The sequence below is a fragment of the Anser cygnoides genome, chromosome 1 (assembly GCF_040182565.1).
Source record: "Anser cygnoides isolate HZ-2024a breed goose chromosome 1, Taihu_goose_T2T_genome, whole genome shotgun sequence".
Taxonomy (NCBI): Eukaryota; Metazoa; Chordata; class Aves; order Anseriformes; family Anatidae; genus Anser; species Anser cygnoides.
Window position 1 is genome coordinate 69984093 of NC_089873.1, and position 17426 is coordinate 70001518.

The following is a 17426-nucleotide window of genomic DNA, read 5'->3' on the forward strand; positions in this document are numbered from 1 at the left end:
CGGAAGACCTCATTTAAATGACACTCAGGCTTGTGCAACACAGTATATTCCCCCATTTTTTACATCTGAAATACTGAGGTTTTACAACAGTCATTGTCATTCTAGTTTTAGATAAGTTCTGTTTAGAATAAAAAGCAACTTAATTGAGAAACATATTTTTTATTATGAACAGAAAAATGTAATATCTTTCTGTTAAATTGGAAGTTACTATGGGATTTTTTTCAGAGCTAGATACATTATTTTGCTAAATTCTTTTTTGTTGTTTGTGTTTTAGTTTGGTTTAGGTTTTTAAACTTCCTTGTTACATTTCTATACAGAAAGTGAAGTATCTTTCAAAATGATATATTTTTTAACTCAGCTGGTAATGAAATTTAGAACTTCAGTATGGAGATGCAATTTTTAACTTTTTAAAGTTTCACAAAAAGAGGAATAAAAGCATAATGAATTTTAAGAAGAGAAAGTATATATTTTATTTTATTTTTTTAGTATAGGCATTCTTATTAGATTTTTGCAAACCACAAAACTGTTTCTAAGAACAGCTTTTTCAAACCATCCCACTCCTGAAAACATAGTGCTGTAAATCAAAAGAGATCTATTTATCTGAAAAAGTGAACATTTAAAATCTTACATCAGAGGAAATCAAAATCAAAAATGTTTAATGTTTTAAAATTACTGCATCTGATTATTCTATCATATTAAAAACATGCAATATTGTTTGTAAGTGGATATGAACACTTTCAGGTGGAATTTTTAACAAACTTGTAGTATTTCCATGCAAATGAAACATTTTATGCAGTAAGTAATTCTTATTCCATGTAGAAAATTGAGACTTGATACCCCACTAGCGTGGTATTCTTAGGGATTAAAGATAACATTTAGATATTGCTAAGTAATACATACTCTAAATATACATTTTCTATGTCTTGATTTCAAAAGGACTAAGCTCACCCTGAAATCAGGAGGGATGTTCATTTTTAGTTAACTGAATTATCATAACTGTTTGGTTATATAAGTCTATATAAGTCTATCTCCAGAAGAAGACAGTTGTAATGTTCCTTGGTAGGAGAAATAGTCTTCCATTAAATACAAAATAATATCTATTTACTGGTAAAGTTTGGGTTCAAAGATATAGAAAATAAAACACAAAGAAAAAGTGATAACTCACAGTCACAAGAGACTTTAATTTCTTGGTCAAACATTATATAAGCTTCTGAGATTCTCTTCTCATTTCTTGCTCTTTTCTTTTCTTTTTCTTTCTTTGTTTCTTTCCTTCCTTCTTTCTTTCTTTCTTTCTTTCTTTCTTTCTTTCTTTCTTTCTTTCTTTCTTTCTTTCTTTCTTTCTTTCTTTCTTTCTTTCTTTCTTTCTTTTTAAAGGTTTACGTAGTGCTCAATATAGATTAAAAAATAAAAATAATTCTTTCAGTAATACAGCAATTCAAAACTGATTTTTGCTTTGCACAGAGAGTCATGATGTCTTTTACACAGAAATTTCAATTCAGAGGTACTGGATAATTTCAGGTAAATATCCAGGGTGATCATCAGGCTTGTACTGTGGTGCTCTCACTGCTGCAAGCTTCCGCACTAGACATGTGCACCACTAAAGCAAATGCTCCACATCACCTGTCCTCTTGCTCCTCTCCATGGCATGCTGTGTCCTTCTTTCTGCCTTCTGTGTACTGGAAAACTGTAACAGTTCACTCATCTGGGTCATTCTGATTTTTGATTGTCATCTGGATGCTCAGACAAGAAAAATGACTAGTGTGGGGAAAAAAACACACAACAGCTGTTGTGCACAAGCAGCCCTATAAAGTTTTGTAGGTCTGCAAACTGATCTGGACATGCATTCAGAGCCCTATCTTTGTACGGTTAGAAGGCTTTCACAGATTTAATCATCTTGCCAACAATTTTAGTTCAGGAAAATTGGCTTGCAACTCAGTGGAAAAAAAAGCTTAGTGAGAATTCTGTTTCAGCCTAAGAAAGAGCAGGCAAGATGAATGTTAGTCCTCATTGGAAAGAAAGGCTAGAACACTGCAGAAATAGTTAAGATTTTTTCATAGGTCTTAACTGGGACTTTCAGGTAGATGCTGCAGTGTAGCTGTGAAGAATGTTGTTCTGCAACCTGAAAGAGGAAGATTGATTAGGCAATGCACACAAACACAGAGCAAGCCTTCCTTTTCTCTCCCCTCTCTCCTGTTCCAGCCCTTCCTGTCAAATAACCTCCTGTGGAAAGATAAAAATATTAGTTAAAATGTGTGACAGGTTCTGAGGAGGATTGCTGGACCTGATTTCCTTTCTGCTTTTCTTTACCTCCCTATATAACCTTTATTGTCATCATTCAGAAGCTCTTTTTGGCAAGAGGAGAGGGTTGTGTCAAGAACAGAGATAACTAGTGATGAAGGGAGACTGCTTTACTCTAATACACAGTACAAGAAACTTCTATATGCAAACAACTACTTTGGTTAGCAGGCGAAGAAATGTTGAGGACTGCTGGGGAGAAAGAACAGAATGAACGATTTGACCAATAAAATGTGGCTGTGTAGAATCTCATCATGCTCTTGATGGTGCAGGTCTTGGTTGCATTATGAGTATTTTTTCTTACAAACAATACTGTCATGCAGGTAAAGATACTTTTTTAGTAATTGACTACACAAAGATGACTGGTGATAAACAACTATGTCTCTTCTGTCAAAACTGATTAAACTAACAAGAAATGACTTTTTCAAAAGACAGGGACTCAATGCCACGTTAGCAGTCTTTCAGTGTTTGCATTTACAGTGAAATCCCCTCAGCATCACCTTCATCCCAGTATGATGGCAATGGATGTCAGCTCCCTTGTTATTGTAAATGACAATGACTCATGCTGAGGCGTACGTAATTAATTACCATTGTATTTTTGATGCTGATATTGCTGCTGGCTCTTCATATGAAAGAAATGAGAAAGAAGGAAAAGGGACAGCATTCTTTCTTGTAGCTACATTTTAAAGTATCTGTAGATTTCAAAATAAATAAATGACCTTTTTTTCCTTTTTTTTTTTTTTTTTTTAAGCGGAGAAAAATCCTCCTGAGATGCAATCTTAAGCAAAGTACAAGAAGTTCCCAAAGGATGCTGAACATGAACAAAAACATTTCCAGCATTCTTATAATACTGTGTTTACTTTATCAATTAATGATTCATTACCCCAAATAGCTTGTGCATTACAAATGACTCTGCATTGTATTTATGGAGTTGCCAACTGTTAAAGGCAAAGATGGCTTCACTTTTCTTGCTAACATTTGTTTGTGTGAATACCAGAAAAGAGTTGTTAGAGGATGGAGAGTGTATCATATACTTATTTACTTAGTTCTCTAGTGCCTTTGCTCTTGACAAGGAGCTCCTATCCTATAAAGTTTATCACCACAGGAACAACCAGATCAGGGTTATCAGTATTTTCCTTTGCAAAGTGCTACTAAGAATGTAGGCAGGGCATGCATACTGGATGTATCTACAGCCTGTAATGTTCACCTAAGCCACTTCAGTTCAGGAGTATTAGGCAGAGGCTAAGATGTGACTTCTAGTGCTGTTTCTTCAGACCTAGAGGTCCTTAACACTGCTTCTACCATTGTCATGGGTGAGCAGGCCATTCTGATGGGTCTGAGCAAAGAGACCTGGGCCACAAAATGTCTTTTTGGAGAGTACATCTTGCCCCATTACCTGCAAGAGGAAAAAGGAGACTATGTGACCCCATTATTGCAGTATGCCTAGAACCTAAAGGCTCAAAGGTACTTGGTTTCCAAGAGCCATTATAAGTTGATCATGCAATTATTGCAAGACAGGAAAGAGATCAGACCAAATATTCATTTGGTGTAAATCAGTCCAGCTTGTCACTGGCTTTAATGGAATTGGTTAATTTATATCAGTTGAGAATCTGACCTATCACACACACAGTTGGAAAATGTAATGTAGTTGGCTTCAGTGGGAGTAGTACTTCCCTGTCCAAGGCACAGTGTAATCATGTGTATAATATAACTGAGTTCTGCAGCTGTGGGAGATACGTCTTGGATTTCCTCACATTGCTGTTCTTAAAATTATAGAACTTTTCAATCACGGAACATTTTTATTTCATTTTATTTTATTACTATTAGGCCATCTGAACTTGGCTAAACATATGGTTGTAACATTATTTGACTTTTTGTGAAATTAATTATACTCTTTTCACCCTCGATGGCTTCCACATTAATAAATTACACCATAAACGCACATAGGTGAAAGCTGGAATCTTCAAACATTAGTCTAAAATAACGTGTTTAATGGTTTTATTTTGCATGTAATAGTTACAGAATTTGATCAAAAGCTCCAAATGGATATACTCTCTTGTTCTCAAAAGGCCATTCTAAACAGACATTGTCATTGCTGGTGCCAAAAGGTTATTAGAAGTTTTATTTTCAGTACAGTTTGTTTGACATTCAGACCCAAGTCCACAGAAGGATTTATTCAAAAAGCCTCAGATGTCCAACTCTTCCAAGACACTAAGGTGCACAGACTCCATCTCTAATATCCAAATGAAAAGTCGAGGCTTCTGGATGAAACGTAAAGCAACATGCACATTTAATACCAACAGGTAAGAAAGATGAACAGCAAATATCTTACATCTGAAGAGGAGGGTTAGGACTGAAGCATTTTGCTCTGCATCATTAGACTATACTTCTCTCCACCTTGGATTCATGTAACAAAACTCACTTTTGAGTTGTATGAGAGGGGACATTGGATCCACTTACAGAAGATAGGATTGCTGTAAGAATAAACCTACCATTTCCTTACCATGAAACATTTGCACATCTGAGTACTAGTAGGATAGCATCAACACAATGATATTAATCAATTTTGTCTGTTAGTGTCCACAAATCATCAACTTTCTTTTCAGAATTATTATTATTATTTTCTTATTGTTATCAGTTTTTATGGGCATTATGCATCTTGTGCAATACTAGGTAACAAGGGTTATATAAATCTTGGAGCTGTGAGAACTCAAAAGATCCTTGTAAGCAATTATGCAATAACTATATTAAAATAAAACAAATTGGGGCCAAAGTCTAGACTTTTGACTTTCAGTTATGTGATTCTTATCTCTCATTCAGTTTCTCCATGGGGGTTGTCAGTACTCTCCCACAGAAGAAATAATTAAAAGTCAGCAGCAGAACTGGTCGAACTGTTCAGCTCAAACTGGTATTCTATCATTTTTCTTTATTAGGTTCACTACATGTAAAGCATTATTTGATGCATTATTTTCTTTGATAAGCTTTCTGTATATTTTACTAGTAACTCTTCTTAAGTCCAAAGAACCCAGGACTGGATCCAAAACCTTTTAGAAAATACTAAAATGATAGTAGTTTCCAGCTAAGCAAGAGTAAGACTCAGCTATGCTATGGAAAATCAACAATGGTACCGTTCTACAGTTTAAGATTCAATAGAAATTTCAGGGCAACACACAAAAGTCCATACTTTCTGGCTGGTGCCACATCCCTGTTTGGCAGGAGCTGCTTCCTTCAGGATTTCCGGTGACTTCCAGAACTTTCATCAATGTGCAGCTTCAGGGTGTAGAATTGCCATTTTATTTCTTGAAGCTTCAGGGTGTAGACTTGCTGTTATCTTTCTAGAAAAGACATATGAAGAGTTGGATGTAGGAGAGGTCACATAAAATTTAGAGCTTCCTTTGAAGAGCTTCTTTTCTGAGTGTGCTGGGTATCTTTGTAGCCTGTTGTTAGTAGCCTTTATTTTTCTTCTGACCCTTTTCTACAGAAGTGTGCTGTGGCCCCAAAGCATGAGCATGTTCAATTTGCTTACATTAGCAGTCCTATAGAAGCCACTGGGTGTTGTCGCATGAGTGAGGATAGTAGAATTTGGACTCTTAATTAGATTTTAGAGCTCTAAAAGGATATGCTGTGAAGGGCTTTGGATGCTGCAGATGAAATTCTGTGCTCAGAGCATATGGTAGAGAAATACTCAGTTTTTGGAGAAAACAAGATCAAGAAACTGAAAACTGATTGGTACTGATCATATGTCAGATGGGATCCAGTTGTCTATTTTATCTGAATATTTCTTTTTGTTTCCATGGTGTTTTGACTTATGATGAATACTTGTGGAAGCTTAATTTTCTGGCAACTTCTGTGAACTAGACAACTTCAGAATATAGCTGTTCTATTTTTCCTTTATGCCAGATAAATAGAGTGATGGAATAGTCCTGTGCTTGTATATTTATTTCCAAAACCCTGTTGCTTTAGGCTAACAGAGGTAATAAGTTACAGAGAAAGATGAAAGTATTGTGACTATATAGAAGTGTTTACGATGGGTTAGATGGCTAGCTCAGACACTTTGTAAACTGGGGCTAGAGCCTTCATCTGTAGGCTATCTAGAGTATTTTTTTATTGCTTTCATTAATGTCATGGTACTCTAGCCATATATGTTGATAACTTGTTGTTTTAATTTGAAAGCAGGTTTATGAACTATATTAGTTTTATTTAATGGTTCTTCTTTTTGAAAGCTTTGAATAACAATTGATGTGCTGGCACTAGTGAAGGATTTTTCCTACCAAGTAAGTACTTCCGTTTTCAGCACTTGAGGTAGTTTTTTTAAAGCAACTACAGCTTTATCTACTTGAGCTGCTGACAATACTCTTGACCTTTTCTTTTCTGAAGGGGAATTGGGAAACAATTCTTAAGAACAAATATTTGTGCATGGTGTAAGAAAGAGGATGATGTGATAAGAGAATGGCAAGAGAATTGCACACAACACTTAAAAATGTTAGTTTGGAGAGGATTAATTATTAGGTGTTGGATAAATTTAAATGATACTTTGTAGCAAAAGGAAACGCATAAGTTCTAGTAGAAATATTACCTGTTAATCTGTGAAATTAGAAGCTGTGGTTCTCATGGGTTCTTATGAACTGACAAGTTTGATAAAAACGTATTTTCACCCTTTCCACACATTTGGCTGTTTGGAGGACAGAAGAAATTGGAATCCACCCAAGCAAAACACTATGGTTTTTTTTTGTTTGTTTGTTTTACAGTCAGTTTTATGATTCTCAGCTACTTTAGCAATTCCCTCTAACCATGATTTCTTGTCACAAACAGGTATTCAAGACCTATGAATAAATCACTTGCTGTCCCCTCAGACATATTGTTTTGAGGTTGTTTTCTACCACATCAAAGTCTTGCAGTTCTATTTCTCTCTCCAGTCTCTGGTATTACTATTTTTCTGACCATTGTTTCTTGAACTGTTTGAGACTGTTGGCAGAAAACCATTTACTGAAGAGTTCTACCAAGACCATTCATGAGAATGTCAGAGTTAAAAGGACAGCTATACTTGATCAAAATACTTGAATCACATTGTCAAAATATTCATTGTCTTCTATAACTACTTGATTTCATTCTGAAATTGCTTGTTTAACACTGGACGAAGTAGTGATGGAAGTTATTTCTTCTTGAGTGATTCTATTTTTATGCTTAATTTAGGTGGGGTTTGAGGTTTTCTTCTTCTCTTGCAATGTTCTCTTACCATTGCATCTCCTTCCTCAAAATTGCTCATCTAGTGTGTTTAAAATCATTACTAGTCTCCCACAGGATTTTCCTTCTGGATGTTTTTGTGAAGAATGTAATTATAATTTATGGGATTACTCTGATAAAGTAATGAAAATGTGCTTTATTGAGAGACATGGTTAAGCTTCTCTCATAACCTAACTCAAAGTGCTGGAGCCAGTGACAATCAATTCAGGGATTTTTATTCAGTTAAGTTTGAATCTGAGCTGTGTTCTGTCTCATATCCACTTAGGTGTGTGAATAAAGCAGAATGAGTGAGTGCCAGTCCAAACATTCTAAGCACTTTGTGACACAACCTCAAAAGAGACAAATAATATTTAAAGTTTTAAGCTATTGTAATATAATAACCCACCACTGCTAAGACTGGCACTTGACAGCTTGCATCCATTCTGATACTGGCAGATGAGGGACTTGGCATGTGAAACGTTAAAAACCCTTCTCTTTGAAGTCCACAGTGTCAGAGCTTGGATACAAAATTCATCTTAAATTTCATACCTGCCCTCCAGAATTTGGCCTGTTAGCATCTGAGGTTTTGGTTTCAGGCTTACTGCTGGTGGATGCATTCTCTCCCTTTATGAACCCCATACTGTCCCTCAATTAAACAACATTATCTGTTCCTGTGCTCACACACCTTCTTCATCTCAGTCTTGGACTTAAAGTGGGGAAGTAGCATATGTTTTAAACCTACTAGAAAATAACTCTTGACATATGATAGTTAAAGCTCAAGATAGACCCTATCTCATCCAACTGTATATTTATATCCCTCTTGAATTCCAGCACATTTTGTTTTGACATTTTTCTCAAGAGTTACCGAGACAAATATGAGTAGTTTCAATCTACTCCAAGACTCTGATGCAAGATAAAAGACACCAGAGATTTAAATGATATAAACAGCTATGCCATGAATACTTAACCCTGTCATGACAACAGAGCTCAGAGTTTCAAAATGAAGCTTTCCTCTTCAATATCTGTTGTAATGCATGAATTCAAACCATGAAGCACAAAGTCCTGAATGTACAAGACATCCTTAATGGTGTTATTTAATAATTAGAGGCATATAACAAAGGATCTGGGGCTTTTTTGTTAGGCCACTCTTCTGTAAGAGCTAGCAGAGCAATTGCATTTGTGGCCCAGACCCTTCCTTCTCTTCCTATGGCATACTCGCTTCCTACGTAGCCAACACAAGCAGTGCTGTTTTCTGTTAATTACTTACTCAGTTTACTCCTGCCTTTTGGGGCTGGCACTTCAAATTTGGCAGAAGGAAGCAGCTGCTGCCCTAAAATGGCTGTTGGAAAATTTCTGCTTTTTGTCTTCATCTTCAACCAGTGAGCACCAACTACACCTTCCACACAGTGTGAGAACTGTGTATACTTTGTAGTACAGTGCTTCAGTGGGGCCTGCACCATGTAGACTCAAGATGTTGAATTGCACAAACAGTTCTGGGATAAAATTCCTGAGCTGTCTCATTCTTGTGGAGATCTTTTCTCGTGGGAAGAGGGTGAGTTGTAACTAGTTGTCATGACAGAGTGACTTTGGGCGTATTTCATGTGCAAGGCTGAACCAATGTTTGTGGAGAATCCTACGTAAATATAATATAGCTTTGTGCAAAACTGAATGCTTTTGGAGAAGGATCTGGGCAGGGCCTCACTGTATCCCGTCAGTACTTAAAGGGTGCTCATAAAAAAAAAAAAAAAAAAAGATGATGAGTAACTTTTTATACAGGTAGATAGTGATACGACAAGGGAGAATCGTTTTAACCTAAAAGAGGGAAGAGTTAGACTAGTTTTTAGGAGGAAATTCTTCACTCAGAGGGTGGAAGGCACTAGAACAGGTTGCCCAGAGAAGCTGTGGATGCCCTGTCCCTGGAGGTGTTCAGGGCCAGGTTGGATGAGGCCCTGGGCAACCTGATGTATTGGGTGGCAACCCTGCCTATGACAGGGAGGTTGGAACAAGAAGATCTTTATGGTCCCTTCTAACTCAAACTGTTCTATGATTCTTTGATTTCTTAGGAAGAATGCTTGGACATTGTGTTGTCTTCCCCCCAAACCAGTGAGTTACCTCTGCCCCTCAAACCTCTCCAGAAATGATAACAGAAACTTTATTTCTCCGCGCTAATGTCTTTTACATGACTCCAGTGCAGATCCAGGCTGCCAAAAAGTTTTTTTAATCACCTTTTCCCTTAGCTGTCTGAGCCCCCAATCAATGTCATCAATGGCCCAAAGTCTGACTGGTGGCCAGTTACAAATGTCTTTCCTCAGCAGTTGCTATTGGGGTGATTTTGCTCAACTTTTCCATCAATGACATGGATGGTGGGTCATTGTCTATTGCCTTAGCAACTTCATGGATAACCCTAAATTGGAAGAGAAGCTCAGTCCAAATAGGAATGCTGCCATTCAGAAGAATCTAGACAAGCTGGAGTTATGGACCAACAGAGACCACCTAAATTTCAACAAAGAAAAATGTTGCACCTGGCATAGTAAGAGCACATGCAACAGCACAAGTTGAAGACTGACTCGCTGGAGAACTCTGTGGAAAAGGACCTGGGTGTTCACTTGGACACCAAACTGAATGCAAAAATTTTTTACAGGGAGGGTGGTCAAGCACTGGAACAGGTCGCCCAAACAAGTTTTGGAGTTTCCATCGTGGAGATGTTCAAAACCTGACTCCAAAAGATCCAGAGCAAAATACTTGAGATACTGTTTTAAGATGGACCAGATGATGCCCTTCCAACTTCAACTATTCTGTGATTATGTCAGCAAGAAACTATTGCCACAATGAAAACTAACTAGGTTGCATTTGTGAGAACTAAGTCAACAAGTCAAAAGAAGTGATTACACCCCTGTGTTTAGATTTAGTGCCACAGTCTCTGAGGCACCATTTTTCAGTTTATGGACCCCCTCAGTATAAAAGAGATATTGATTGCTATTTTTTGACTACCATCTTGCAGTTAGAACTGGTTGTAGCTTTTTAACTATTTTTTAAAGAAGTTTGGATCTATTGTGATTTTTGTTGATCAAACTCTGCATAAATTTACTTATCTCTGTCTTGCAATGGTAGTGCTGTAAGCACTGTAAGAAATTGCAGCCAAACCAAAATCAGTTTTAAAGGCCAATGATTTTGTCAATGTAATATATATATATTATATTTATATATAAAAATATAAAAAAAATATATATATTTCTACAGAAACGTAGGATAAAATGTCACTCTAAATTGCACAATCCTTTCCATTTAAGACAGGTTAGAAAAGGAAGGTCTCTCCCAAAGGACTTATTATTATTGTTTCTTATTGCTACTGGAGTCAGCTGAGGCCCCAGTTAAAATCACAGCCGTGTTATTCTAGGCATTAGTTTAATACATAGAAACAGTTCTTATCCAGTTCACTTATATTTAAAAGAGACAATAAAAATGGATAAAGGGGAAGAAATTGTATTATCCGCTCTTTTATGGGCAACTCAGACTTTATCTTCACTGCAAATGGCAATATGAAAAGTGTTTCTGAGACAAGATTGCTAACAAATTAAAATTCTAGTGAATGAAAGCAACAACAATCATTGTTATCTCAACAGACGTAGCTATACTGGTACAGATGAGATAGGTAAGCATAAAATGTGCTGCCTAGAATTCTACTTTGAACAAAATTACTTGATGTAAAAACATCATCTTTCTCATCCTCCCTACAGTCAGGAAGACTGCCCATTGCAGTTAATACCTTAATAAGTATTAGGTTTTCAGTATTGCTCATGAAGTCTTTTGTAGTAATTAAGAATGGATCCCTGTCTTTGGAATCAAATTCAATGTTTTATCAACAAGATCACCCCTCTTTCCTATTAAAAAAAAAATCATTAAGGTGAGCTCTGAGCATTTGCAACTTCATATTCATTTCTCAATGCTGCAGTTGATACAGATGCTGAACAGAAGTGAGAAATGAACTAATTTTGTATAGTAATTAAAACAAGTTAGATATATCTTTGTTAACATCTTGCTTACCAAGTTGAAAAGATACTGCCTGATTTAGTTCTATGTTTTTGTGAAAATGACCAGAGTATTTGTATGAAAAATGAAATTAAGAAGATCAATCAGATCTTATTCACTTTCTCTGATTAATTTTAACCACATCTGCTTAATTGCTGTCTCCAAAACTAAACACTGATTCTGACTTCAGCTGGCTAGCTAAGAGAGGCTACTTTCCACAAAATATCCATGTTCAAAACTAACATTCTCTTATAAAATAAATTCATCATTCATATTTCAGTTCTATTGTAGGTCTTTATTCCAATTCTTTTTCATCTTGTTTTGGTTCCAATGGTGTGCTCTTCATTGCTATCTCTGACCCACTTCCAATAATGCATTAAGCTATGTGATTAACATCTGTCACATGTTGTTTGTTCTCTCATCTTCTCCCCAGGGATGTTAAGTGTGTGCAGTGAAGTGTCCTGTTAATTTGTTATTTTAAATATGCATATTGCTATGTATTTATTAGTGAAGACAGTCAGGGAAATGAGCCTTAAATTTGTACCAGAAAATAAGCAGATCTGTGATGCATTTTTTCCTAATCCCTGATGTAAAATTATAAAATTGTGAGTAAAAGTAACATAGAGATTTCAATTTATGAGAGTGATTTAATATCACCTGTTATTTTATGGATTCTGTCAGTGTTTTGTTTTTTTTTTTTTACTACTTTTGTTTTTACAGAAATGGATGTCTGCTTACAAGTGAATTATCCTGAATCCAATACAGTTTTGGGATCATATGTTATCATAAGCACATATATATGGTACTATCTGATAACTTTTTAAACCTTAAAAGGATTAGGATAGGACTGCAAAAAACATGCCTTTGTTACAAAGGAATGGGCACAGTTTATCAGCAGTTTAAATTTTGATCTTATTTTTTGTCATCTCTGGTGTCTGAAGTGGTTCCCTGTATAACTTGTCTTTGCTTTCCATATTAATTTTCTGTCCAGTTTATTTCTGGTCAGGTTGGCCTGCACAAAAGCTAGATGTTATGACCCACTAGCTTTTAAAAATGTAAAAAGTTTGTTTTGTTTTTATTGGGTTGTTTCAGACTGAAGTGTTTGAAGCAGCTGGGAGGCTAATCATTAGCTTTCTGAGAAATACTAATTAATGAAAAACGTAGTGGTCTGGTTTAGAAAAAGAGGCTCATTCCTTGTCAGATTTCTGTATCCACTGCCTGTTTGCTTTGTTATCCAAAGAGAGCTTTGTAAATGGAAAAGATTAAAAGAAAATGTTCAATAATAGAAATTGAGAATATTAAAAATATGAACTCTGGCTCTTTTAAGCTCAGAGGCTAAACTTTAGTCAGCCTTAGTGGGGATAAGATCTCATTCTGAAGGTTTCTGTTAATGTTTTTCAAGCCACACAATACAAATATAAAGAAATACTATTATCAAAGATTTACAAGTGGAGCATGATAATAGCTATAATGTATTTTATGAAATTGAGAAAGTTTTCTTTCTTTTCGCACTGTCACCGGATTTCCCATATGGGACTGATTTTCTCTGTCACACTCAACTTTTTGAAGCAATGATGATTGCGAAATGCTGCACATCAGATTTCAGTATGGCCACTTACATCCTTTTTCCTTCACTCTTCAGTGCCTGGTCTAATGTAATTTTTCATCTTGTTCTTCTTTTTCTGTTTTTGTTTAAAATATCCCACAAAGTACAAAAATATCCACTGCCTTTAATTAGGGTTATCTAGGCTTTCAAAGTTTAGTAAGTTGATTTCACGTTTTATGTTTCATTTCCCAGCCTAAGTGAGCCCTCTGACCCACTGTTGATATAACAAGGACTGCTAAGATTACAAGGAGAAGACCTGAATACAGAAGACTATTTGCCCCCGAAAATAAATTCCAGTATTTACCAAGGTAGGCTGACAACATGTCATGCATTAAGCTGCTGTAAGTTTGAGTGACCATATCCTCAGGTAGAGTGACAAAAGATTAAACCGTTCTGTCAGAAATAAATCAAGATAGAAGACGACCTTAAAATTGGAGAAGAATTTTCAAAATTAAATAGAAAAATCAGTTCCTGATGTTAAACTGAAAGGCTGTCAAAACATCAAGAGCATGCTTGAATTACTCTCTCTCCTATATCAGGCATTTAGTAAGGAGACCAGAATTAAAGGTCAATTTTGTGCCTTAGGCTCTCTTCAGTGTATGCCTAGGATTCAGCTGCTTCTTCTGAATCCTCTCATGCTCTCTAGGGGTAGAAGATGGTAGGAGAAGAGTTTCACTTGCAAGAAAGTACCATGGATACCTGGGCTACCCCAAAAAAATCATGGGTGCTGGACCCTCAACCTTTGAGCTAGTTACTTCATCGTTTAACCAACATGAATTTTGTGATGGCACAAAGTACTAAGCACAAGTTACTGAAGATGTCATTGCTTCCTACTGAGCATTATTATAGGGGTAATTTCTTATGTAGTTAATTATGCCTAATGTCAAATTAGAATTTGCCAGTGCTGATTATAATTGGTTGTGTTTTGCTGCACATGGAAATTTTTAATGTTGTGTTGTTTAAATCATAGTTCTGGAGAAGCAGTTAAGAAGGATTCTTCATAGTGAAGAACTGACAACTCTAATTGTGTAATGGATTAATTGATGCAGGTTAGGCAATTAAGGAATTCTATTTATAGCTAGAGCACATTTCTCACTCTTCTTACCATTTTCCTTATTTGTTTCCTTATGTAAAAGAGAAAGAAATAACACAGCCTATCTTCTCACAGTCTTTAGCAGAAACAATGAATGTTTTGCCTAAAGGTAGGTTCAGTGGGCAGTGCTGAGAATGGATTAGACATAGGTCAGAATCTGGGTTTGATGTCCAAGTCAGGGCCAGGGCTCAGGTTCTGATTTATGAGAGTCAAAGGGCTTAGCAAACTTCTTGAGGAGATTTCACATCAAAAAGGGAGTGCCATCCTTTTTGCTCATCTTCTGGGACAGTCCTCATCTTAAACAATGTGGGTAAGCTGCTTCTTTATGAAAGTTTTACCATTCATCTCCGTCTCAGGAAAGTGACTGATTGTGTTCCATAACAATTTGGCAGTAGCTGAACCTCATTGGAAGAGGTGCCACTACATTGTTTGCTTAGGATCCAGAGCCAAAACCATGAATGTGGCTTATGATTCAGAAACTGGAGTCTGAATAATCTAGAGGAATTTGTATTTGGATTTCTGGTTTTGCCTCTTTATAACTACATTTTTTGGTTTTATTTCTTATATATTGATGGGGTGCTTGAGAAGTATAATTTACAGTGAATCAAAATATCTGACCCAGCCTGGGGAGAAGAATGTGCTATTTTGCTTTGCTGTCTACTATCGACTCCTTGGTCTCTGTTTCATGGTCCTAAGAAGACAGGGTCCATGTTTCATGGGAGGTGAGATAATTATCACTAATGCAGAAAAGGATAAGAGATTGTAATGAAAGAGCTAAGGTCATAGTCCACAGCAAATAGGTGAAATATAATTTTAGCTGCTGTAAAACTGGTAACTGTTCAGCAGTAAGAAGTTAGTTCTTGTAGTTTGTACTTTTCCATTGCCATTTTGTGTCAGAGCAAGATTCACATCAATGAAAATCACCTTGGTATATGTCAAGACCCATTTCTTTTAATAATTTTATTTATGGTTCTAAATGATTTCAAGGGTCTTCTATTGGATTGCTCTTGATATCAGAGATAGCATAATTTCCTTGCAGAATCATTTCTAGATCTCGGTGTTTTCATTTAAAGGTAAAAATGACTTTTTCTATTGTGGCAGCAAATTTCTGTGCATTTTATTTCATAGTGTAATTAAAGTTCTCATTTTGGAAGACTTTTAAAGGACTGAGATGCTAGTAAGACTTGAAAATTGTTCATTTTTAACTCAATTTTACTTTAGTTGTAAATTAGCATTCGTTATCATAGATTTATTTAAATACTTCAGGTTTTTTGTGTTAAATATTAAGTACAGTAAGCATTACATTCAATCACCAGTAGTCCAAATAAGACCTGTTTTTACCTTCTTGTTATTTCCAAAATGACATAAAAACAATCCCTTCTACTCCTCTGAAAACTCCACTTCTGTTATTATTATAGTAGCATTAAAAGACTAATCAAGCACAGGACCCCAGAGGTGCTTTCTGTCCCAAATATCTGGCAAGTTATTTCCTCACTGTAGTCTCCCATTTTGGCAGACCTTCATGAAGCAGGCTTGACTTTTGGTTTTAGATCTTCATTTACCAAGTGGGTCTGGTTTCTAGCCTGTGTGGCCTTGTGTGTGTCACCAATTCCTACATCAGCTGGGTTTCTGAGCTGTGTTGCTGAGTTGCCACAAACCCAGGGTCATTGTTTTACCCAAAGTAACACTTTGGTCTTCTGTATATATATATATATATGCTTTGCAGAGAAGTTACTTATTTTTATTGGTTTCCACTCAAAGAAATATGCATGAAGTAGAAGTACTGTTATTTTTGTGAGAAGCCCAGCTAACTTGCAACCATGATAAAAGAGCCAAAGTCTTGGGAAGTTATCAGTGTGCACAAGAGAGCACCGTTGACCTGTGTTTCAGGTGGGTTTCCTGGGGAGGCAGCCTTGTGCTCTCAAGATGCTGTACCTTAGTTTTGCAGAGAGCCCACCTTGGTCCTCCCACTCTCTGCATGGCTGAAACAGTTGAGTTATTACAGGAAGACTTTCTTTCCATGCTCTCTCTCACACCTCTGTTAAGACAGGCTAATTTGCTACTGGCTGCACTCCCTCAACACTGGATGTCCAGATAATGGGAAGCATGTGAATGAGCTCTAGAAATAGGAAGCCATCACCTTGAGTATAGCTGGTAAGGTTTCTGAGACTAGATCAACTCTGGTGGTCCCTTCCAACCTATACAGTTTTACAAAAGGCAATAGGTGGTGCCTCTGAACCAACCCCCCCCCCCCCAGAAAAAAAAAAAAAAAATCCAAATAGGAAACTCAAATGTTCCTAGAATTGCTCTAATTATTACTACAACGTTTGTTTCATAAAAGTCAGCAATCATTAAAATGTCATACTGCCTATTAGCAAGGGAGGTCCTTAAAGAGAGATTTGACAACATATAGAGGCCTTCAGAAATATCAAGCACCTGCTGTCCAGTTCTGTACTCACACATTACAGTGAATCAGCTTTTGCTGATTATGAGCTATGCATCTTTCTGAGGTTTTGGAGCCATTCTTAACCATTTATTAAGAGATAGAATTGAAGCACCTTTTCTTTTCTACTCAGGAACGATGACATCAACTGAACAAAATACAAATTGATTAAGGGCTTACAACTTTTAGGGATTTATTTCAAAGACAAGCCAACAGTTTCAGTCATACTGCTGTGTATGCAGTGATAGAGTTGCTTGTATGCAGTAATTGAGTGCCACAATAAATGCTTATGATCACACTGGTTTTTGTTTTTGAGCCAGAAAAAAACATTATAAATGCCAATGTGTGGAGATGACTGCCATTGCATATGCCATATTGTGCTTTTCCACCTGCAGATGAATTTTTAGTGCTGGAATTCCTCCCATGCCTTTTCAAGCCAACCATGCCATGAAAATGGCTGCCAAGGATCTGTCTAGATCTTGGCACGATTCCTTGGCTGGGTGGGAAGGAAGAGGTTGGCCAGCAGAGTAACTGAATGGAGTTGAAATAATTTTTAACCTAGCGATATGATTTGTATGCTTATGAAGAAAAACTTTTATTTTGCCGTTCCTACAAGAAATCAACCTATTATTTTGGTTTTAGCTATATCATATGCAGCAAATTCAGATTACACCTAAAAATATTGACCAGAGTTTGCATATGATGCTCTGGAATCAGTGTTACCATGATCACAGTTC

At 36.4% G+C, this 17426-nt stretch overlaps 1 long non-coding RNA gene across 1 annotated transcript in view; it reads left to right on the forward strand.

The window, feature by feature from the left end:
- LOC106031057 (uncharacterized) overlaps positions 1–17426 on the forward strand; it is a 66872-nt gene that overhangs the window by 35413 nt on the left and 14033 nt on the right. The window contains exon 4 of the long non-coding RNA XR_010832360.1: positions 13346–13461. This is a non-coding gene — a long non-coding RNA (uncharacterized lncRNA). The remainder of the gene's footprint in view (positions 1–13345; positions 13462–17426) is intronic.